This window comes from Oryctolagus cuniculus, chromosome 6, assembly GCF_964237555.1.
Source record: "Oryctolagus cuniculus chromosome 6, mOryCun1.1, whole genome shotgun sequence".
In the NCBI taxonomy this organism is placed as follows: Eukaryota; Metazoa; Chordata; class Mammalia; order Lagomorpha; family Leporidae; genus Oryctolagus; species Oryctolagus cuniculus.
In genome coordinates this window covers 60248006-60271936 of record NC_091437.1, presented here as the reverse complement: position 1 = coordinate 60271936, position 23931 = coordinate 60248006, and the positions used below count along the sequence as shown (strand labels likewise).

Genomic DNA, 23931 nt, shown 5'->3' with positions numbered 1-23931 from the left:
GGAGTAAACCAGCAAACTCTCTCCCTCTCTCCCTCCCTCCCTCCCTCTCTCTCTCTTGCTTTGCCTTTCAAACAAACATATAACTTTTAAAAATATGGTTATTGGGAGAAAACATCTACAGAGTGCTGTGTGTTCGTGCTCACAGTTAAGTGCAAGCAGGGGATCCGTGGTCAGAAAAAACTGAGTTCAAGTTCTCACTGGGTTCCTTAAGCAAGGCACTTAATCCCCCTGTAATAACAATGCTGACCCCACAGGCTTCTTGTCGGGGTGAAGGGACATGCTAGCTGTGACACTGGCTTCCCATGTCTGGCACCCAGCAAGCGTTTAAGAGGCGCGAGTTATAGGTTTTTGCTAGCCTAGGTCACAGCCCGTCCCTGAGCCAGTCATGCTGCCCAGGGGGTGTTGTCCTCGCACTGACCAGGCGGGGACCCCAGGGCTACACTCTGAAAAGATGATGCTGATGGCCGCGTGGACTAGGGACTGCAGTAAGGCCAGAGCATTTGTGGGCAGAGCCGTGACTGGGAGACGATCGCAGGCATCCAGGCGAGATGACCAGAGGGTGGTGACTGCAGTGCCACAGCTGAGGTCCAGGCAGTGCGCTATGGAAAGATGCAGAGCTGTAGGCCGGGAGGAGTGAGTTTCCCCAGCTTTCGAGGAGCTCTGCAGCTTCTTCTCCATGGAGACAGGACAGGGGAGGAGACAGGACACTGGAGGACTCGAAGCCGAGTGACAGATGCCACCAGGCTTACTTTTCCTACAGCCACCACACATCAAGCCACCACACATGGAACTCCTCGGCATCTTGCAATCCCACAGAGGAGCAGACATGTTGTCAGGCTGGAAGCAGGTTCAAGGCCACAGGCAGCCCATCATGCTTGGGGCTCTGGGGACTATCTTCCACAAGACTCTGCAGCTGCATCCTTGATTGCAAGCAAGGCCTTGGGTTTCAACATGGGAAGGAAGCCCCACTTGGGTGGCTGGTCTTCCTAATGGCTTCTGCTCCTGGAAGCCCTTCCTCCAGACAGAGAGGAGAGACGGCTGACACACCCTTCGGGGAGCTCCTGGGCAGGAGACAGGATGCGCCACGGCCCTGAGCAGGAGCCCTGGGGAGAGGGCAGAATGGCAGAGCCACAGAACAGTCCAACCCCTGGAGCCACCGCTGGGACCGATAAAGCAAGTATCGTGTCAGAGCGGAAGGGACACGCCAGGCATTGGAAAGTGGCCGTGTCCCAGGTGGGGGGTTAAGGTGTTTTGTCATAGAGATGAACTTGAGAGGTGGTCACGTTATCATTCGGTCATGTTATCATTTGGTAGGCTCTGAGTTAGCACAGCAAAGATCCACACCTCTGTCTGATGCCAAAAGCCCACATTGTCCTGATTGATCTCTTGGTGGCTTTTACTTCCGCTGCAGCTCATAACTCGAGCTGATTTTTGGGTGAGCAGAGACTACCAGCCTCCCTAGCCAGGAGGAAAGCGTCGCCTTGGAGCCATGTATACACACACATACATATTTGCATGCACTTTGCATATTGTGCAGAGTAATGAAAACGCTAGGGCTTATCACTCTGGGCAGCATCACCATTCATCATACTGATCCCGCTCTGAAATTAGGACGATCTCATTTCCTCGAAGTCGGGAGGCACCTCTATCAGTTTCATCTCGTTCCTCCAAAGGCTGGAACCCCCTCAGTATCTCACACAAGGCAGATGCTCAGCGCACACTGCTTTAAATGGAAATGCATTGAATTATATGTTTTATCTGTGCTCCACAGTTCTTCGGAATTTAAAGGATGGCCTCATCAATGTTAAAGAGGTTTTCAGACGGCAACATTTTCTTTCAACTCCAAAGGGGTTGGTAAACATTAGTTTGAAGAAGCATGAGGCCACGATATTCAGGCTCAGTACACACGGACACGATTTTCAGAAGAAGGTTGCGTGTCAACACGTCCGAGACTGGGCCGTGTCCAAGACGCTGACTGCGTTTTCCAGCTTGATTTGATGAGAGCCTGACCAACACCCCAAGGCCTTCACAGCTGAAACGAAGGCTTGCCTGGCCAGAAACCAAAGTTCCCAGCCATGAATCAATGTCTGGTGCCTGCCAGACTGAGAAGAGACCCCTTGCCTGCAAAGACGTGTGAGGAAGCTGCCAGTGGCCTGCAGTAATAACCAGTGTGAGTGGGAAAGACATGAATTATCACAGGGTGGAGTGAAGGGGGGGACAGAAAATGAGGGGCCATTGTCAACGGCCTCATCCCAAACAGGGTGTGATCTTAAGAAAAAAAAAATAACATTAAAACAACATAACAAGGTCAATGTCACTTCCTAGTTCGTCCTGCATTGGGCTTCAAACAGTGACTCCTTGTTTTCCATCTTTTCAATGAGGCAAGACGTGATTGTAACTGAAGGACATTGATGAACTCAAAACAACTTTCCCTCCGTTTGCTGGATGCTCAAGAATTCTCTGGAGACTCTGCTTTTGTTTGGAGTTAGCCATTTGGGAGCTTGGCGCCGATCCTTGTATAACCATTCAAACTGAGTGAACCAGAAAAATGTCAGAAACTACACAAGGACATATAGTACAGTTTAATTAGTTTAGAGAGAGGGTGGGTCCTCCCCTTCTCCCTAAACATCACTCAAGCAAATTGTTTTTTTTATGGTCTTGTTAAAATAATTTCATGGTTGCAGTTTTGTTCTCATGCTAACTGAGCAGGACCGCGTGGGTTATTAAAAAGGGTAGTCAGCTTGGCGAAGGTGGGTGCATGCTCTTTGCTTTTCAAACACAGAGGGGTTGAATCACCTGGCTTGTGCAATGACATATTAAAGAAACCAATCTTGAATGTCAGCGCCAGGCTGAAGCGCCTATTAATAAGAGTCGCTAGCTAGGAAATTCTTCTGCTGACTTTAATCAGGAATTTTCCATAGTAACTGAGACTGCCCACGGGTAGCCGGGCAGTAGGGATTTTCATTCCATCACGCACATTTTTCTGCTCATTGTGACACCGAGAGCATTACTTAGCGGGTCATGTGAGCAGAGCTGTGGTCTCTGGGGGGTGGAAAGCTTGCTGTTCGTCCTCCTCAGGACAATTCTGCAAGGAGATGGGAGCCCTGTACTTTCTCAAGGCAGGCGAGACATGGGTTTCAAAATATTGGTCTGCTGCATCCGATTCCAGGACCCCGAGTCTTTCTGGCGTCTCTGTGTCTCGTGATATAAATCTTGTGGTCGTGACAAAGATGGGCATTCAGAGCAACGCTGCCACTTTCCGTGGGAACCATGTTGTGCTTGCTGAGGGACATCCCAGCCTTGCAGAAGAAATTTCTGTAACTCCCCGTGGCCTGTGGGAATTCTACCAATTCACACTTTTGTTGTTGTTGTTGCCTAACATGCATGGCCATCCATAACCTGCCCACAAACAATTTCTGGCTTTATTTCTCTTTCCCCCACCCACCCAAGCTAGACCCCCGCCTCACTGTGTGGCTGCTCTGGAGCCAGGAGCCTTAGCTTTGCCTTGGAGCGCCATTCTCCATGCATATTGGACAAAATCCTTTCCGTTCTTTGAGGCAAAGCTCCAATAACCTCGCGCGTAGGGAGACTTCCTTCAAGACGGTGCAGCAGGGACGTGGTGGCTCCCTCAACAGCACTTGCTTAGTACACAGGGGGCTTTGCGTGTGCGCATGCGCAATGTAAAAACACCTTTCAAGCCCTTTCCCTTCCGAGAAGATGGCGAGGGCCCACAGCTCTGCTGCTGCCCTGGTGAAGTCAGTAGGGGCACCAGCCCCACCGGGGAGCTCTTTAGACATGCAGAATGCCAGCTCCACCCCAGACCTACCGACCGATCAGTATTTGTATTTCTATCACATCTCCAGGTGACTCTTTCTGTTCTGGAGAGCCTGGACATTTTGTGGATCCTCTCCAGTTCCTCCTTGGTCTCTGGGTGCTCAGCAGAGTGAGAGTGTAGCGTGTTCAGTGCTGTGTACACTTCGGGTTTACCTGGTTTGGATGGTCTGGGTGAGGCTGAGCAAGCAGCCACAGGTGGTTAAGACACCCATCTAGGATAGAAAACCACTGGCTGCGGCCAGTGCCGAGGCTCACTTGGTTAATCCTCCACCTGCGGTGCCAAGATCCCACATGGGTGCCAGGTTCTAGTCCTGGTTGCTCCTCTTCCAGTCCAGCTCTCTGCTGTGGCCCGGGAAGGCAGTGGAGGATGGCCCAAGTGCTTGGGCCCCTGCACCTGCATGGGAGACCAGGAGGAAGCACCTGGCTCCTGGCTTCGGATCGGTGCAGCGCACCAGCCGTAGTGGCCATTTGGGGAGTGAACCAACAGAAGGAAGACCTTTCTCTCTGTCTCTCTCTCTCTCATTGTCTAACTCTGCCTGTCAAATAAAAAAAAAAATGGCTGAATTCAGTGCTTCTTAAACTTGAGTGACACATAGGAATCATCCAGAAGGCTTGTTAATACACATTACTGGGGCCGGCGCTGTAATTCAGCAGGTTAATGCCCTGGCCTGAAGCGCTGGCATCCCATATGGGCGCCGGTTCTAGTCCCGGCTGCTCCACTTCCTATCCAGCTCTCTGCTATGGCCTGGGAAAGCAGTGGAAGATAGCCCAAGTCTTTGGGCCCCTGCACCTGTGTGAGAGACCTGGAAGAAACTCCTGGCTCCCGGCTTCGGATTGGCGTAGCTCCGGCCATTGCAGCCAATTGGGGAGTGAATCACTGGATGGAAGACCGCTCTCTCTCTGTGCCTCTCTTCTCTCTGTGTAACTCTGACTTTCAAATAAATAAAGAAAATCTTTAAAAAAATACAGATTACTGGGCCTCACCCCTGAGTTTCTAGTCAAGTAGTCTGAGGTGGGCTTAAAACTCGCATTTCCATTAAGTGTCTGGGTGATACCTATACTGCTGGCATGGGGACTTTAGTACATAAGATATATGGAAGGGAAGATTAGGAAAAAAATAGACTCAAGAAACATCTAGTATTTTAGTTATCCATTTCTGTGTAACTAGTCATCCCCCAATGTAGGGCCTAAAGCAACAACAATGTATCACTTCTCAATATTACAGGTGGACTGGGCTCTGCTGGGTGGTTCTTTTGCTCAGCAAGGTGCAGCTGACAGCACTGGCGCAGGTGCCTTCCACTGGACGCTTACCTAGAGACATAATGCACAAGGTGGCCTCATCCTCAGACCTCCTTCCACCCCAGGGCCTCTCACCCTGCAGCAGTTTGGCCCAAGCTTCTTCAGAGCATGCAACTAACTTGCAAGCGGGAGAAAGCAAAAGCTGTCTGTCCTTCGAAGGCCTGGGAAGCTCCCGAGTGTCATTTTCACTGCATTCTACCGGTGTAAACCAAGCGGAAGCTTAGATTCATGAGGAGAGGGGAGAGGGGAGAGGGTCCACCTCTTAAAGGGAGCAGCAGCAAATAATTTGTAGCTCAGTGCATTTAGCTGCTTGTGGAGGAAGAATGAAGGGAGCTGATGAGAAGTACCCGAATTCTACTATTCTGTCATTTGGTCAGATTAGCAATATCTCTGGCAGCCATCTGTGGCTGGTCCTTCAAGGCCCCTTCAAAGATGGGCATCAGCTTTGCTTAGCATTCTTGCCTTCCTTGTGATTTCATTTTTTTTTGGGGGGGGGGAGGGATGGAACCGAAGATTCGTTTTTTTTTTTCATCTGTTTTTCCAAAGATGGAAGAGGCTTGGGATAATCACTTTGTGGCTATAAAACAACATTGCACAGAGTTCCTTAGGACTCGGATGCTGAGATAGTGAAAGTCTCTAATTAGTGCAGTAAAACATGGTGATGGATCTCTTTACCCTTGATCATCCGGCAGATGGTTAAGTAAAAAAGACTGGGGCATGAATGAAAAGTGGAGCGACTGTAACACAGGACCTTATGCATGGGCCGTTACTGGGAGTTGTTATTAGAGATGTTATTTTGGTTTTTACTGCTTTAATAACAAGTCCCTTGACGAGCTGTTACTTAATAGATTTTTGGTGCAGTCCACAGAGCCCCTTCCAGGGGCACTTTCCCATCTTATCCCTTACAATCACCCTTCAGGTGGCAATATTAGCCTCCTCCTGCCTATGAGGAAACTGTATTTCTAAGAGCAGAGGATGTCCAACATTGGAATAAAAGAGACAGCTGCTGCCAATTTAAACCCAGGGCCCCTACCCACGAACTTTTCCATGATTCGATTTTAGGAAAGAATTTCACTGATCACCTTGCAATCAACCTGAACTATTGTGTAACTATAGGAACTATAGTGTAACTCAGATGGGCACAACTTAGAAGCGTGAGCTGTTAGCAGCAGCACCCGTGTCACACGAGAGCTTCTTGGAAATGCTGACTCTTAGGTCCCCGCCCCATCCTGCTGAGTTGACATATGCATTTTGGCCAGGTCTCAAGGTGATCGACATGTGCCACATAGTGGGGGAAGCACAGAGGGAGGGCACGGGTTGAGAGTCAGGTGGGCCGGGATGGAGCCCTGCCTTTGTCGCTTGCTGGCTGCACACCTCGGCCAAGTGATTCTCTAAGCTCCAGTCTCTGGACCTGCAGAAGAGTGATTTTTAACATGCACCTGCCTTCCCAAGGGTATTGTTCACATTCTGCACATTAATTCACAGAAAGGGCTTAGCCATCTTCCAGGCTTGTAGTAAGTGCTCAGTGAATGCGAGCCACGACTATGGTTGTTAGAAATAATAACCTTTCTGAGCCAGCCAGATGGCCCATCGTTTCACTCTGTGAAAAGCAAAATTCCACACACACACTGCAAATAACAGAAGAGACAGTGCCTCTGTCCTTGATGTTCTCAGAGCAGTAAGAAAGGGGGGAGAGAAGGGGCAGAAACACAGGCACATCAGCTTGTCCCCACCCAGCCCCTCCCCCAGTAAACGTCCCTGTGGTGGGGCCTGCACGCTTACGGGCTAGCAGTGCCCTCCGACGAGGTGTCCCAGGGAAAAGGAACAGTTCTGGAGCTTGTGAGCCAACTGCTGAGTCAGGGGCAACTGCGAGAGAAGCGAGAAGCCTCCCAGCCCACACTCCCTCCCCTCCTTTCTCCTCCCGGAGAGCACAGAGGGGGCCAAAGGCAGAGGACCAGCACCCAGCGGTGCTAAGGGGTCAGGGTTAGCACTACTTGGGGCAGCATGAGACACAGGGCCGGAGGAGCTGATTGAACCAGGATCTGTAGGAGAATGCTGAGTTCCCAGGTCCGGGGGGGAAACACTTGACCTCCAGCCGTGTATGTGAGTGCTGTAGGGTGGGAGGGACGGTGTTGGGATGTCAGCAGCCCAGTGTACACTGGCACGGGCACTATAAGCCCCATGAGCTGCAGTGTCATCAGAGTGAGGGCCAGTGTCCTGAGTCATCCTAATCACACTCACCAAGTGCTTGTTAATTGTTAAACGCATTGGTTCGTTTTCTGTCACTCCCCGTCTTCGTGGAGGAACGACACAGGACCCTGCGTTGTTCTTCGTCTGCTCGGCCCTCCCCGGGTTTGCTGCTGGTTCTTCCCGGGTTGGCTACCGTCCCTTCCACCTCCGTGGAAGGGCGGTGCCCCCTGCCACTTTCCCCACTTCCGCAGGGGAGCGGCACACCGCCGGCCGGCTCTCTCGGGGGCTGCACAGGTGTTCCTTCAGATGGATGTTCCTGGTGCATGTTGTCTCTCTCCTCCTTTATAGTCCTCTTCCACCAATCCCAACTCTGCTACCCACACGCCGAGTACGCTGCTCTCCTCCAATCAGGAGCAGGTCCTGCTGCTTATTGGTTGAACTGGAGGCAGCTGTGTAGAAGCTGTTTCTCCCTTCTCAGCGCCATATTGTGGGAGAGCAGATGCATAGAATAAGTCTTAATTCCAGTAACTTAGTCTAGTCCGAGTTGCTCCCAGTTGCTCCCCACAGTTTTCCACTGCTAAAGCGACATATCTGACACTGAGTGCTTTGCAAAGGGAAAGGGTTAGCTCGCAGTATTGGAAGCTAAAAGTCCAAGGTTGGGCAGCACTGTTGGCTCGGCCTCTGGTGAGGGCCTCGTGGCAGATGTCATTGTGCTGGCGGCCTGTGCAGGAGGCGGCCATCTCCCAGTGAGACAGAACCCCCAGGTGCCTGTTGGAGCCACACAGGTCAGAGAGGTGCAAGTCGCGGGGTGGCAGGAGAGGATGGTATGCTTGCTGCTTTTTTCTCAGCCAGCAGAACCAGTATGTGGCACGCTTGGAACCGTCTTCCCTGTTTCTAGTTTCCTCCGCGGTCCGCGTCTCTGCAAGTCTTTCCCCAAGGTCAGTTCGGCCCTGAGATGTCTCACCTTCTCTCATTTCTCCACACCCTTCCTCAAGTCTTCTCGTTGGTAAAGATCACAGACCTGCTTTGAAATTAGAAGGAGATTTTGGTCAAATCTCAAATTCTTCAGGTTAGAAATGTCCATGATTCAAAACAGGCTTTCCCAGGGGAAGTGGCTGGGACCATTTGGTGGAAAAGGCAAAATGCCCCACATCCTGGTAGAGAGACTCAGACTTGGCTTGGAAGACCTCTGGGCAGATCTCGGTTTTGATACCCGTTAGTGGTAGAATCCTGGGCAGAGACTTACCCTTCTTTAAGCCCGGGGTTGCTTTTCTTTGCAAGATCTGGAACTTACCCCATGGTTTTCAAGGGCCCTGTGAGTTTCTCCAGCTTTGTTTCTTACAACTTCTCCATCAGTGAAGGTCCCTTGATCTGCACATAAGAGAGGAGCAGTGGCTTAAGTCACAAGGGTGTCGATTAGTTTATGTACTGAGAGGTCTGGATGTGTGTGTTTACCTTGTTGCTTCTGTAATATCTTGAGGTCCAGAAACTGGGTCCAGGTTTCCAATTTTCTTGACCTTATGATCACAACATGGCTGCTGCAGCTCCAGGCATTCCACCCACACATGATAATGATGAGCTTTCTTTATGTGCTTCTCTGCTTTAATGGGAAGCTCCCTGGGAGACTTCTCCTGTCATCTCTTTTGATGAGACTGTATCAGATGGCCACTCTAGCTTCCAGAGAGGCTTTCTTGTTTTTCTTCCATAATATAAGGACCTTGAGGATAAAGTAGGTTGCAAATGGCTGTCGAGTGGCCAAGCAATATTGTCTGCTACATCCCTAACCAGAATCCTGCCTCTCTGTCACATGGATCTCTCAATATTCCACCCAAGGCGGGCATTTAGCCCCGCAGTTAAGACACTGGTTAAGATGCCCACAGTCTATACTGGAATGACTGGCTCTGATGCCTACCTTCAGTTCCTAACCCCAGCTTCCCGATAAGACAAACCCTGGGAGGTAGTGGTGATGGGGCAAGTGTTTGGCTTTCTGCCACCCACATAAGACACCTGGGTTGAAGTCTAAGCTCCCAGCTTTGACCTGGTCCAGCCCTGGTTATTGCAAGCATCTGGGGAAATGAGCCAGCAGTTTGGAGCCGGTTCTCTCTCTGTCTCCCAAAGAAATAAAGCACATTTTAAGAATTTCTTCAAAAGCACATTTGCTTCCATGGAACTGCTGGCTTCCATGTCCCTTGTTAGGCCGTGTCTTTCTTTCTCTTCTCCATGGGCACACCCACACTTACCTTTGAGATTTGGCTCTGCACCGACTTCCTTTAATATCGCTTCTCGTGTCTGGGTCAGATGGAACTCCTCTCCGGACAGGAAGCATCTCTTACTCATATCCCACAGTCTAGCAGACAACCATACAACACAGGCGCTCGTTAGAGTTCACTGGATAAGTACATGAAGGCGGCAGTCACTGTGAAATTGAAAACGAGGTAAGATTTGAAAAATAATCCTTATTCATTTCAGCTGGAATTCATTGCGCACCTAAGCTTAGTGGCTTTAACACTGAAGGTTTGCTTCTCACTCATGCTCAGTGCCCTAGTTCTTGTAATCGTTTGGAAACCCAAACTTGACTGTTCTGTAGTTACAACACCCAAGGCACATGGCTGGCGTTCTTGGTCAATGTGGCAGAGGAAGAGAGCACAGGGGACTCACGTCGCTCTCAGTGCTGTAGGTAAGGAGCAACACTTCCCCTTGCGTTTCACAGCTCAAGGCAAGTCACAGAGTCACGGCCAAGTTCAAAAGAGCGTGTGTGACTGAGGCAGTCAGTGGTGAGCCCGAGTCGCCTCCACCACACAGGTGCCCTTGTTAGCTTTGACGACCACAGGAAGAACCTGAAGCGAACAATGGGGGTGAGGTAATTTGCCCAAGGTCACACAGCTGGTAAGTGGCTGGTGCCGGATTCAAACTCGGCCTTTGTGAATTGGGGCAGAGGTCATCAGGCCCTTTCTGTAAAGGGTCAGAGAGTGAATATTCTAGGCTTGGCAGGCCATATGGTCTCTGTCCAAACAACTCAGCTGTGCTGTTGTAGTGCAGAAGGAGCAGCCACAGACAGCCCATAGATGAATGGACACAGCTAAACTCCGATACAATTGTGTTTACATAACAGGGGGCGGGCCCTGGTCTCCTGATCCCTCAATGAGAGTCCTTGCTCAAGACCTCAAGGTTACCCTGACTTCTTCAAATTGTGAACTGATGAATACATGCGAGTTCTCACGACCGTTTTCTACCAAATACCTGCCACTTCGCTAGCTGGTCAGAGCTCAATGGTTTTGCAGACTTGAATGGGTCCCCGAGCGTTCATCCGGCCAAGGTGAAGGGTGACCGGCTTCACTCTGGGGCCTGGCTAATTATTACTTTACAAGTTTAAAGGGAATGACAGATGGGTAATTTTCTTACTAATAATGACAACAGGAACCCTCCCAAGGACTAAGTAAGCCACTATTAAGCCCCCATTAGCTGTGTGGGGTCACTTCCAAGGCACATTCGCCGATGGGACAATTGTTCTGCTGGCCTGTGCTGACCAGTGGCTGAAATCAATGGGAAGCTCTGGGCACCAAAGCAGGTTTTTTTCTGGGCCACCTAACCCAGACCCTGTTTTTCCAGCTGACACTCTGCCTGTGTCAGCTCATTCCTGCTTTGGAAAATGCATTCCAGGGCTCATAAAGCCTTTGAAGGCACACGATTCTCTCACCATGTTATTAAAACCCAAATGGCTTTGCATATTCCTAATCTAACCAGGACATTCCCCAGCTCACTTAGAAATCGCTCGAATGTCACAGCATCTGGGTGTTCAGTTGGGAAGACAAGACCTGATTGTTTGTGGGTTGTTTCTCCATCATCCAAGTTCTACAGCGGCACGGCAGTGAGTTAGGGTAATCAAAGAGCATGAAGACCATTGGAATGGATGGTCTCCAGAAAGCTCATTGAAAACTGAATATAATGCAAAAACTGCATGGATTTCAAAATGTTCTGCACCACAATAAATTTATCTGTAATTCAATTTTCAATAAATTAAAATTAAAAAAAAATTTATTTGAAAGTCAGAGAGAGGGAGAGAGAGAGAGAGGGAGAGATCTCATCTACTGGTTTACTGTCCAAATGGCTGCAACAGCCAAGGCTAGGCCAGGTTGAAGGCAGGAGCTGGAACTCAATCTGGTTCTCCCACGTGGGTAACAGGGACAAAAGTACTTGAGCCATCATCACCATCCCTCAAGGGGCATGTTAGTAGGAAGCTGGATCAGAGAGCTGAGCTGGGAACCCGGGGAACTGACTATGGGATGCACAGAGCTCAAATAGTGGCTTGACCACCACACCGAACCCTTGCCCCTGCATGCATTTTCTGGAATATCCTTTCATGTTTGAAACGCTGCAAGGTGGTGTTTGCCTCCACCAGCTGCGGGAAGCTGGGCAAGCCACTCGCCTTGCCTCGCCTCAATGCCCATACACGGATCACTGCTGCGTGGTACTGCGAGAGGGGCAGTGACCAAGGGCCCTGAAGGCCCGCCACGAGTGACAGCCATCATGCAGCCAGGAAGGCCCCGGGCCTGGCCACCCAGCGGACTCACCAGGAACGGGCACAATCCAACCCAGGTGGCACGCGCGGGCTGCCTGGGCATGAATCAGAGAAACCCTGGCCAGGCAGGACCATCAGGAGAACGAGGTCACAGCAGCTGCCTAGCTGGAGCTTTGCACCTTTGGCACAGCAACCAGTCCTGCCCCAGGCTGGTGGGCAGCTGCCTGCAGGGCAGAGGGCCGTGTGGGGCCGAGGGAGCGCTGCCCCATGTCCGTCCCCGCGCCTGGCTTTATCTTCCACGTAGGTTCTCGTGAATGCGGCGCTCAGCTCATCAGCAAGGGCAGCAGGGGCCCCGGGGGCACATAGCAGGTGGCCAGCAAGGCAGAGGGCACTGAGGGGCAGGGCAGGGGGCAGGAGCAGGCACTGCCCTGGGCCCCACAGCCTCTGTAGCAGAGCGGCAAGCAAGGGGCTGGAAGAGTACGCCTTCTAGAAGTTCTCAAAGCATGAGTGGGATCTCTGGGCTCATCTGGACTTCATGGCCCCTTTTATCAGATAAAGAAATAAAGGCCCACAGCCAGATGGTGGTGAGAGATCTGCCTCTGGCTGTCTAGACAGCAAGATTGGGGCCAGGCTAGGAAATACACTCGGATGTCTTCCCACAGTCCTGTCTACCTGGATGGCTCTTTTAAAAATGGGGCAGACACTGGAGGTGGAGAGCCTGGGGCTGTGTTTGAACAGGGAGGGACAGTGTGAGTGTAAGAAGCAAGTTGCTAAATTCAGGGCCGGAGCTGTGATGTAACATGGAAAGCCGCCCTCTCCGGGACACCGGCATTGCATGTGGACGCCGGTTCGAGTCCAGTCTGTTCCACTTCCAATCCAGCTCCCTGCTAATGCACCTGGGAAAGCAACAGAAGATGGTCCAAGTACTTGGGCCCCTGCACCTACCTGGGAGACCTGGAAGAAGATCCTGGCTCCTGGCTTCAGTCTGGCCCAGCCCTGGATGTTGTGGCCACCTGGGGAGTGAACCAGCAGATGGAAGACTTCCCTCTCCCTCCCCATCTTCCTCCCCCTCCCTCTCTGTGTGTGTGTGTGTGTGTGTGTGTGTCTTCATCCTTCTCTCTCTCTTTCTCTGTAGCCCTGCCTTTCAAATAACTAAAATCAATCTTTAAAAAGAAATGTCTAAAATTCTAGGTGGGGCTTAAAGGACAAATCGTTCCCCATCATAATAAGACCCGCATGGGAACCAGGGACCATTCTGTTCATTTCTCCTTCAGAAAATATCCCAGTGAGCTCTCCTCACTCAGAGCGAAGGCTGAGCTGCAGATCCAGTGCATCAAGTGCACACACTACTGTTTGCCTCATTTCTCTGGGGAAAACCCTCCAGTCCCAACCCTACCCTTTCCCGGCTGTGCACCCCTGGGGAAGTTACTGCCCCTCTCTGAGATCTGTTTCTCCACCTGCAAAACAGGCGGTGGTGGATCGAGAAACTTTTGTATGCTGTAAAGTATTAGGTAACTGCAAGGCTTTGACCAGGAGGATTTTATTTCCTTGTAAAGCAAATTGAGGCAGAGAATTTCCAGTTGGGAGCAGGTATCGCCACTCTTAAAAAAAAAAAAAAAAAAAAAAAAACCACGTAGGGGAGGGAGGTGTGGGGGAGAGCAAAACCTCCAGGCAGCCTCGGTGCAGAGCCTGACCCCTGCTTCCTGTTTTAACAGCCTCCCTGTGAACAGTCCAGGGGGTGACAAAGTCTCCTCCCTGAAATCCCCGGTAAACAGCATTCCAGGCACACTCACCAATCATTAGCCATGCAATTTTGTTTATCCTGCCCCAGCCTGGAATTTGGCCTCTTACAAAACCCCAGCTATGAAGGGAGAACAGGTTGAACCAAAACTGCTTAGCCAGTGAGGGAAGACAGGCTCCCTGGAGCATGGCTGGGCGTGGGGGTGGGGCTGGGGCTGGGGCGTTTGTTAAAGAGACACTAGGCAGGGGCCCACGCACTTGACCTTTTTGTTGACATTGATTGTCGAGTTGGAGCTGTGCTGTGAGCCCCAGAGAGCAGAACTGCCAAACATGGATAATCGTCAGGTCTTCACTGCCAGCGATGGCGGCAGCACGGTTTGCCCCATGGAGTGGAGCGCGTACCGTCCGCTGGGCACCTTCTGTGGGGCAGGGCTTGTGTAATCGTCATCATTCTGCTAGGAAGCAGAAGTTGAGCTTCTGATGCTTGCAGTCCTTTGCCCCGGGGTCACGGAGCAGAGCAGGTGGAGGAGGAGGGCTGGCAGCTGTGTGTATCTGTGGCGCCCTTCCTCCACCTTTCTTGGGACAACAAATCCAGCTGCCTGTGTGCCTGGGCTCAGCGTGAGACCCAAGCCTAAGGCCACATCCCCTGGCCAAAAAAAAAAAAACCCGAGAGGAGCACGTGACCACGTAGAGCCAATCAGAGGCTTCTTTAAACACTGCGGAACTCTGAACACCGGGGTGCCTTCTTATGGACTGCTTATTTGGGGCTCGCAAAATCTGCATATTGAAATCTTACCCTCCAACGTGAAGGGCCTTTGGGGTGATCAGGTCATGGGGTTGGAGCCCTCCTATAAGGGAGTCCACAGGGCTGTATTTGCCCTCGAACCCCTATGCAGGTGCAACGAGAAGTTGGCCATGTGCAAGCTGAAAGAGGACCCTCACTAGAACGCGACCAGGCAATGACCCTGACCTTGCACGTCCAGCCTCCAGAACTGTCACTTGTAAGCCATCTGGCCTCTGGCACCTCGCTGCAATCCCATGATAAAGATACCCATGTTCGAGATGAACAAACTGAGACATAGAAAAAAAAAACTTGCATAGTGATTCTGGCTCCAAAGCCTATATGCTTAACCTCTAGCCTAGCCTGGGCCAAGCAATCTCCTGTCTCTTTCTGTTCCACTGCACTGCTTCTCGGGGAGGTGTGTGTGTGTGTGTGTGTGTGTGTGTGAGAGAGAGAGAGAGAGAGAGACCTTCTTGTCCCTCCTCTACTCGGCTTGTAAGTGTCGTTCTGAACCATGTCATGGGGTCAGGGCTTCTGAATCACTCTGCCTCCTACATAATCAAGCGGTAGGCCAGACCCTTGGATTCCTCCTGACGCCGATTGACAGCTCCTCCGCAAACCTGCAAACACGCATGGCTGCACACTCCACTCGGGCAAACCCACCCTAGCACACTTTGGCCACTTCATGGCTTCCACAAAGAACCTAGGAAAAATAATTTTAGCAGTAGCATGTTCCATGTATTTGCAAGGTTAACATTTCTTTTTTTTATAGCATTTTTTTTTTTTTGACAGGCAGAATGGACAGTGAGAGAGAGACAGAGAGAAAGGTCTTCCTTTTCCATTGGTTCACCCCCCAATGGCCGCTGCGGCCGGCGCACTGTGGCTGGCACACCACACTGATCTGAAGCCAGGAGCCAGGTGCTTCCTCCTGGTCTCCCATGCAGGTGCAGGGCCCAAGGACTTGGGCCATCTTCTACTGCTTTCCCAGGCCAGGGCAGAGACCTGGATCTGAAGTGGATCGATGGGGACTTGAACTGACACCCACATGGTATGCCGGCACAGCAGGCATATGGATGCTGGTTCGAGCCCCGTCTGCTCCACTTCCAATCCAGCTCCCTGCTAATGCACCTGGGAAAGCAACAGAAGATGGTCCAAGTACTTGGGCCCCTGCACCTATGTGGGAGACCTGGAAGAAGCTCCTGGCTCCTGGCTTTACCTGCTACGCCAGTGGCCCCTTGGCATATATTTTACATTTGTGGGCTGTCTCGTTTGTAACAGCCACAAGTTTCTAGTGATTGTCATATTAGTGCACGTGGAGGGTGGGGCTTCTCCACATTTTTCAGGCACATGGGAAATAATGCTATTTGTATGGCGCCCTAGTGGAGCTGTCCTGTTCAAATATGCTGTCCCGAAGCGAGCATTTCATTTCAGGTTAAGCTGCCCGCATTAAGCTGAGCTCTGAGGAGCAAAAGCAGACCGGTTGCCCCGGACTCACACAAAGGAAGTGACTGCGGTGGACAGTTTCGTAGGGCAGGGTATCCAATCGAGCCAGGAGTCCCCTGGAGCGTCTTCTGCTCCGTGGGAACGAGGTCCTCTTGAGGAGTGCCTCTGGCTGCAGTAACAGAGACCATGAGCCTTATTCGCTCCCAGGTCTGCAGTGAGCTGCTGACAGCCTTGGTTTCGCAGCTTGCTAACACGAGGGCTTCTGACTGGTTCCCTTGGTGCCTGCCTTCAAGTTCGTCCCTCAGCATCACATCATGATGCCCGTGACTCCAGACATCACACCTGTGTTCAAGCAGGAGGAAGAGGGGAAAGTGTGTGACAACCAGGTGGTAACTTTTGTTTCTCCTCCAGAAGCCCCACTGTGAACATTGTATTGCTCAAAACCGGGTCTCATGGCCTCAAGGGATGCTGGGAAAATCTTTGTCACCATTGGCTGAGACCCACAGGGCTGTGTCACTGAGACTGAGTGTGGTAAGGAGAAGGGGAGAAAGGATGAAGGGTAGGGAGCCATCATCCTCATCTCCACAATGGCTCTCTTCCACCTCCTGGTTGCCATCGTGGTTAGCACTGACTGCTGTTTGGGGTGTGCCGGCCCCTAGAGTAAGAACATTATGGTTAACTCCTAACCCAATTGGAACAACTCCAGGCAGTCACTGCCACCATCCCACCTTAGAGATAGAATAAGGCCAGAGCCCCTGGCATTTGCATCTTCAAAAGGCCGTCCCCAGAGAGATGCGCCTCCCCCCGCAGGAACCACCCAGGAGCACATCATGTGACAGTCCACAGCCCCTCTTGGTCCATCGCTGCATTTTCTCCCAGCTTTCTGCACGCCAGCCCCAGGCCTCTTTCACGTCCACATGGGCTCAATGCTGAGCCTCCTGCTGAGGTTTTGCAACACATCACCTGACAACTGGCAGTTCAGTTAGCAGAAATGATTTTACCAAATATTTGGGGGTCAGAGGAAGGAGGCCCAATCCAGAGGACACAGCACGCTACCATCCTGCTGGCTCTTGAGTTGTGCTCCTACCCATCGCTGTCACTTTCTCCTCCTTTCCAGGAATTTCAAATTCTTTTTTCCCTCTGTGATGCAAAATAGGTGGGCATCTTCTCCCAACCATCCATGGGTGGCACGAGGAAGCAATTGGTCTAAAGATGGGGGACAGCAATGGAGCCAGTGAGTCCTCGGTATTCCTCCAGTGGTGATCATCTGTGCCTGCTGGTGACAACCGCTCTCCACTGGCCTGTGGCCACCCAGCGCCAAGGCCATGGTCTCAGCCACCCGTCTCTGGTTTTACAATCTAAGGGATATTACACCAGCCCTTCAAAGTGTTGCAGTGTCCCTTTCTAAGGTCCCTGGGAACTTGCAGAAACCTTGCACGCCACTTGTTGCCTTAGGCTCCTGTGTCTGGCTGCTTCCTTCCACAAAGGCTGCACTTTGGCCCGGCACTGTGGCTCACTTGGTTAATCCTTCGCCTGCAGTGTCAGGATCCCATATGGGCACCAGATTCTAGTCCCGGTTGTTCCTCTTCCAGTCCAGCTCTTTGCTGTGGCCCGGGAGGGCAGTGGAGGATGGCCCAAGAGCTTGGGCCCTGCACCCGCATGGGAGACCTGGTGGAGGCACTTGGCTCCAGGCTTTGGATTGACGCAGCACCAGCCGTAGCGGCCATTTGGGGAGTGAAGCAATGGAAGGAAGACCTTTTTCTCTGTCTCTCTCTCACTGTCTATAACTCTACCTGTCAAAAAAAAAAAAAAAAAAAAAAAAGACTGCATTCTTTGTCCCTGTACCCATTAAACTTGGCCTTGGGTAGTAAGGGCTCCCTTTCAGCTGTCCGTGTTGAGGGAAAAGCCTGCCACAAGCTCTCCGCCACCCCTGCCCCACCCCACGTGCTCAGGTTCCTCTTTCCTGCTTGGGTGTTTCCACCACGCCCTTCTCTGGGCTCCTCCCCAGTCCGGGAACACCAGCTTTGCCGCACTGACACCTTCCTCATTCAGAGCAATCCCAGGCACGCCTCCTCTCGGCTCGGGACTTCCTCCAGCCTGTCCTCTCCTCCATCCTTCACCCCGCCCCCGCTCCGAGGCCATGATGGACAGGTGCTATGGTCTGCATGTGTTCCCCAAGAGTTTATGTGCTGGGAACTTAACTACTAAGTTCGCAAGGGCATGGCATGTGGAGGTGGGGCCTTCGGGAGGTCATTAGATCTAGATGAGGTCATCAGGGTGGGGCCCTGTGGTGGCTTCAGTGGCTTTTCTAGAAGAGGAGATGGTGGCTAGCATTGTGTAGCAGGTTAAGCCACCTCCTGCAACACTGACATCCCATATTGAGGCCGGAATGCTCTGCTTCCGGTCCAGCTTCCTGCTCCTGTGCCTGGGAAAGCAGTGGAGAATGGGCCAGTTTCTTGGGCCCCTCCCAGCCATGTGGGAGACCTGGCTGGAGTGCCTGGCTCCTGGCTTCGGCGTGGTCCAGCCCTGTCTGTTATGGCTATTTGAAGACTGAACCAACAGATGGAAGATCTCTTTCTCTCTGTCTCTCCCCTGCTGTCATTCTGCTTTACAAATAAATGAATAACTAAATCTTACAAAAAAAAAAAAACAAAAAAAAACAAAACTTTAGACAAAGAAGAAGAGGAGAGATCCGAGGTGGCAGTTTGCTCTGTCTCATGTGCTGTGCCCAGTACCATGTTGGATGCAGCAAGCAGCCCCCCCCCCCCCCCCAGCCGGTGAACAGGTGCCGGGGCTTTGCTCCTGGTCTGCCCAGCCTCCAGAACTGTGAGCCAAACAAAACGTTTGTTCTTTACCAATTCTCTGGTCTCGGGTATATTATTGCAGTAACAGCGGACAGGCTAAGACAACAGGCTACAGGCAAACAACAGTACCAAAGCCAACAACTTCCAATCAACGATGGAACAGCCACAAATATTATTCCAGCCCATGCTGATTTTCCAAACTCTTCAGAGTGCTCAGCAGGATAGGAGGCCCCCACATAGCAGCTCCCATGCTCCCAGAATGGCAGTGAGGATTAGAATTGACAACGTGGGCCCTGCTGCATGCATTCCAGGGTCCAGACAGGCAAAACCCAAGAGTGCAATAAAGAAACGCCACGAGTGCCAGCATGCAGAGCTACTTCTCCCACATCTCAGGGAGACAAATCCTTCACTGCTGACAGTGGGTCAAATCCCGCCCTGCTGCATCCCGGCGGTGGCCACTTCCTCTGCTCTCCCGCAGCACAGTCACGAGATTGGCCTCACCGAGGACTCACCGAAGAAACGGAAAGTGAGACGCTGAAGCACCAACTTTACCTCTTCCGAAAATATACGTAAAATCCTAATATCCGCTGAGTGAACCATTGGACAGCAACGTGAGAGTCAGTTGCAAGAGCTGTTGAAACAAACGCTCCTACCCTTTCACCTGGAACTTATCCTGCAGAACTAATTCCAGGAAAAACTGCCCGGGGCATGTTCATCGCAGTGATATTAATAACAGGTCCAAATTAGTAGCCTACAAACCGAATGACAGGGGAAGGGTGAAAGAAAATATAGTACCTTGAAACAGGGCGACATCACCCAGTCATTAAAAATGATGGGAAGATAAAGTAGCAACTAAGATTAAGCGCAATTAAAAGTGTTTGTAGTTTGATATTCAGTTTAAAAAGGCAGAATACGAAATAGTCTCTATGCAGACTTTGCCAAACCTCCCATGGCTTGGGTTACCCAGACCTGCCCAGCCTGATCCTTTGTCTTTCCGGTCCAGTGTGCTTCAGTTCTCATCACTGCTAGCACACACAGGATGGACGTACACAGCAGACACATTGTCTCTGCACATCTATCTGGTTCGAGACAATGCAGGCATTGTGCTTCTCCTCTGTTGCTTAGCACTTAATAGAAGCTTAATAAATGTTTACTGAGTGGGGAAAAAACCACTGACAATAATTTTGGCTACTGTTTATTGAACACCTCCTATGTAGCACACATTACAATCGGCATTTCCCATCTAACATTTTATTCTAACATTTTATTCTGAAGTACTCCCAGGAAGTCGATACTATCAGTATCCCCTTTATACAGATGAAAACCAGAGCCCGGAGAAGTTGTCCTAGACCCAAGGCTGTGTATTCGGATCAAGCCCATGTGGTTTCAGAGCCAGTGTCTGTTCATCTCATGACATCAGCAGGGGCCGACACTGGGGCGCACTAGGTTAAGTTGCCGCCCTCAGCACAGCCATCCCATTTGTGAGTGCTGGTTCGAGTCTCGGCTGCTCCACTTCTGATCCTGCTCGTGTGCCTGGGAAGGCAGCAGAGGATGGCTCTAGTGCTTGGGCCCCTGCACCCACATGATGGACCAGGAAGGAGTTCCAGGTTCCTGGCTTCATCCTGGCTCAGCCTACTGTTGTGGCTGTTGAGAAAGAGAGAGAGAGAGAGAGAGAGAGAGAGAGAGAGAGAGAATCTGCCTATGAACACGCCCAAAGGAAGAAAACATCCCCAGAGACAATGTGCTAGGAGTGACCCAGGTCCATAAACAGAAAGCCTCTGCAGAGACACCTGCCACTGATGGACCCCGGCCCCCCTGGCCTGAGGCAATGGTACAAGGCAGTTCTTTGCTCACCTTTCGGCCACCCGGCTCCCGTTGCCTTTGCAGGGAGGTTCTCTGCTGATATTCTAGGTCCCTTGCATTGCAAGGGAGCATGTGCTGGGCCAAGACAGTGGTGTGTGGAAGGGGAGATGGAGGGGCTGGTGCTGTGGCATAGTAGGTTAAGCCTCCGTCTGCAGCTCCGGCGTCCCATAAGGGCCCTAGTTCGTGTTCTGGTTGTTTCACTTCTGATCCAGCTCTCTGCTGATGGCCTGGAAGATGGCCCAAGTGTGTGGGGCCCTGCACCCACGAGGGAGACCTGGAAGTAGCTCCTGGCTCCTGGCACCAGACTGGCCCAGCTCTGGCTGTTATGGCCCTTTGGGAGGGAACCAGCAGATGGAAGATTCTCTGTGTGTGTGTCTCTCTCTCTGCCTCTCTGTCTGTAACTCTGCCTCTCAAATAAATAAATAAATAAATAAATCTTTTTTATAAAAGAATATATGGAAACACAAGCCTTGGCCACCATATTCTGCCATGATCACCATATCCCCTGGAATTCTAAGATTCAGAAGGTTGATGTTATCACTAAGTGAGTTGAAATAGAGTTAAAAGCAGATACTCATCACACTGGTTTAAGCTGGTGTCTCCCTACTGCAGCACTCTGCCTGTGTTACAAATTAATATTCTAATAAATCCTGCAATTATCTTATGAACAGCATGTAATTATACTGCTTTGTAATTTTTTCAGTGTTGAAAATACGAATTTGATAAATCCAAAAAGCTTAAAACACATTCCAATTTCCTAATTTTTTGTCTTCATTATTATAAAATATATTTAAAAAACTGAAAAAAAAAAAAAAAAGAAACAGCCCCTGTCTCTTTCACTCCCTGAGGCCCCTGAGAGACAGTGATGAGCTCATAAATCTTACCTGATTCCAGAGTGTTCGATGTGCTTGGAGATGGAACCTCTTCTTTATATTGAAAATAAAATGAAACAATGGGCAAAAAGCAGATGAAAAAAGACCAAAATCTAGGTTGTCCCGGGGGTCAGGGTAGAATATCCATTTTAAAATGGAAATCAAGCCCATTCACTTTCTGTCTCCTTCTATTGTCTCAAATGACAATAGAATGAAAGGTACAAGTTTACAAAAACAAAGAGAAAAGGAGCTTAGATGTGTCAGTTAAGTTTTTGTAAAAAAGTACAGTAGCTGAGTGAACTGTAACATCCTTTGACAACTGGAGAAAGTTTTAACTTCAGTGTGCAGGCAAGTCGCTGGATCCTAGCACACCTCAGGAATTGGAGGCACCAGGCATCATCTGAAGGGGTGAGGAAGAGAGCTAATAGAGTAGAAATGGTTGAAGAAGCAGGAACTAGCACCATCAGCCCCACTACCACCTAGCCACTACCATCACCATCATTATTATCACCACCACTGCCACCATCACTGTCACCACCACCACCACTGCTGCCCCCAAATATGATTCCAGGCAAGCATCCCACCTCTACCACAACCAAATGTTAGATACTTTTCTTTGTGGGCAAACAAACTTGAGAGACACTGGGTACTATTCAGGATAGGAGCTTGTTTTATGTTATAGGATTATTAAGTGAAGATTTCATGTTGAATTGGGAGACCCACATTGGCCATGAGAGAAACAGCCCAGGGGTCGGATATTGAAGGAATTCTCCTCCAGGAAATGTGACCAACCTAAGACAATTCACCACCTCTTCAACCAGCGGCAAAGTTTGCCAGTCACCAAACCCCACACAAGAGCCTCCAAACAGCTTTGCAGGTCTGAAGCATGAACACCAGCTATGGTCACCAATCAACCACAACCTCTGCAACAATATCAAAAAGGAAAGCAAGGGATCCCAGGGGCAGGTGTTTAGTCCAGCAGTTAAGACACTTCTTGAATACCTGCATCCCATACCTGCAGGCATTTGGGGAGTGAACCAGTAGGTGGAAGGCCTCTCAGTCTGTCTCTGACTTTCAAATGAAAAATAAAATAAAATGAAACTGAATGGAAAAAGAATATTGTGGAAAGAAAAACCTACATACATTTCAAACTTTTTGCACCAAAATAGGCTTATCTTTAAATTTAATTTTTTCATTAACTTTTTGAAGCACCTTTGTAGATGGCCTGAGATAACATTGTAATTTTTTTTTTTGGCCAAAGATGCAAAATGTTAAATGCGAAGTCCTCATCATCCATGGCCTTGAACGAGCTGTGTTTTTACATGCTGTTTTTGAATCTGAAAAGAGAAGAACATGTATTTTTATAGTGGTTGCTGGAATCTTCTTTCCTAGATTGGCTGGGATCAATTTGCATCATTAATGCTGTGTGTGTGTGTGTGTGTGTGTGTGTTGTGCTGTGTGTTTAAGGTGAAGAAGTTAAATTACTGCACCATCTTAAGTCACACAGGCCAGAGAGGGAGTGTTGGTGGGAGTGTGGGTTGGGAATAGAAATCATTTTTGTCAGGCCGACTCTACGTAGGAGTGGCCCTTCACGGACGGTCAGAGCTCCTGAGGTTCCAGGCACTGAGGAACTTCATTGCACCTGCTGGCTTGACACCTTTCTCCTGCCCCTTTAGATGAACCCTTTGAGAGACAGAAACTCAGTCATCATTTCTCTGGTCATTCATCTTAAAGAACAACAGGTCCTCCCCAGATGCAGCCCCAAGAATATTCTCATTTTCATAATTCACATTTCTAATCCGGGGAATGAAAGAAACGCCACGTTTTATGGAAAGTGAAGGCATGGCCCTTCCCCTCAGTTAGAGATGGGGACCCCCCACCCCCACCCCAAGCTTGCCTTCTTCCACTCTGCAGCCCCTTCTGTGTCCTGCAGGTCACAGGTGGCACTGGAGTGTGTGGCTCTTCCGGTTCCCCTGGCCCCGCGGTTGCTTCCCTCTGGCTTCAGCAGAGGTGAGCCCTGATTCTCTGTCTTCTGAGTACCCTGTGGGTTTTTGGAAGCCCTCGTCCTTGGAGGTGTCCCTACTGTAATTGCCAAAAAGCAGAGACCATCTGGAGCTAGACCAGCTCCCGCCCTGCCCCCTTGTAGAGTCATCCTCGCAATCAGTGCACCTGGGGACTCTGCAGCCAGCCCCCCCCCCCCCCTTCTGCATGATCCTTATGGAAAACACTTACGCATTCTCTATCCCTCCCACTCCCAGCTCAGCAGCCACCCCTTTCCTTGGCAGGCCGGGGCAGCTGGCCAGCCCAGCCTCTTCTTGCCTAAGGACCTGAATGGGGGCAGTCCCCAGGCCACGTGTTCACCCAGAGTCCAGGGATATAGGCCAGGCTGTCCGCATGGTCTTCTAGTTTCCTGCCGCATTTATTTATGATAACAAAATGCTCCCATCTCTTGCCTTGAGATGGGGACCGAGAGGAAGTGCTATAGCCTGTCAACGACTTTCAATGGCTGTTCTTAAGCATATTTGCCTTCTCAACCTCTTCCACCTCAATTCTGTTGAGGTTCTGTTGAACAGTGAGCTCAGGGTC

The 23931-nt window shown here is 50.6% G+C and overlaps 1 long non-coding RNA gene across 2 annotated transcripts; it reads right to left on the bottom strand.

Annotated features, from left to right (window-relative positions):
* Window positions 1–6768: 6768 nt before the first annotated feature.
* Window positions 6769–19352, bottom strand: LOC108176493 (uncharacterized). Of its 2 annotated transcripts, none has more exons than XR_001793135.3 (5): window positions 19123–19352; window positions 9564–9739; window positions 8779–9040; window positions 8618–8694; window positions 6769–8347 (listed from the first exon to the last, which is right to left on the bottom strand). It is a non-coding gene; the product is annotated as an uncharacterized lncRNA (long non-coding RNA). The 2 variants fall into 2 exon arrangements; XR_001793136.3 differs by having other exon boundaries at window positions 6769–8344.
* Window positions 19353–23931: the final 4579 nt, after the last annotated feature.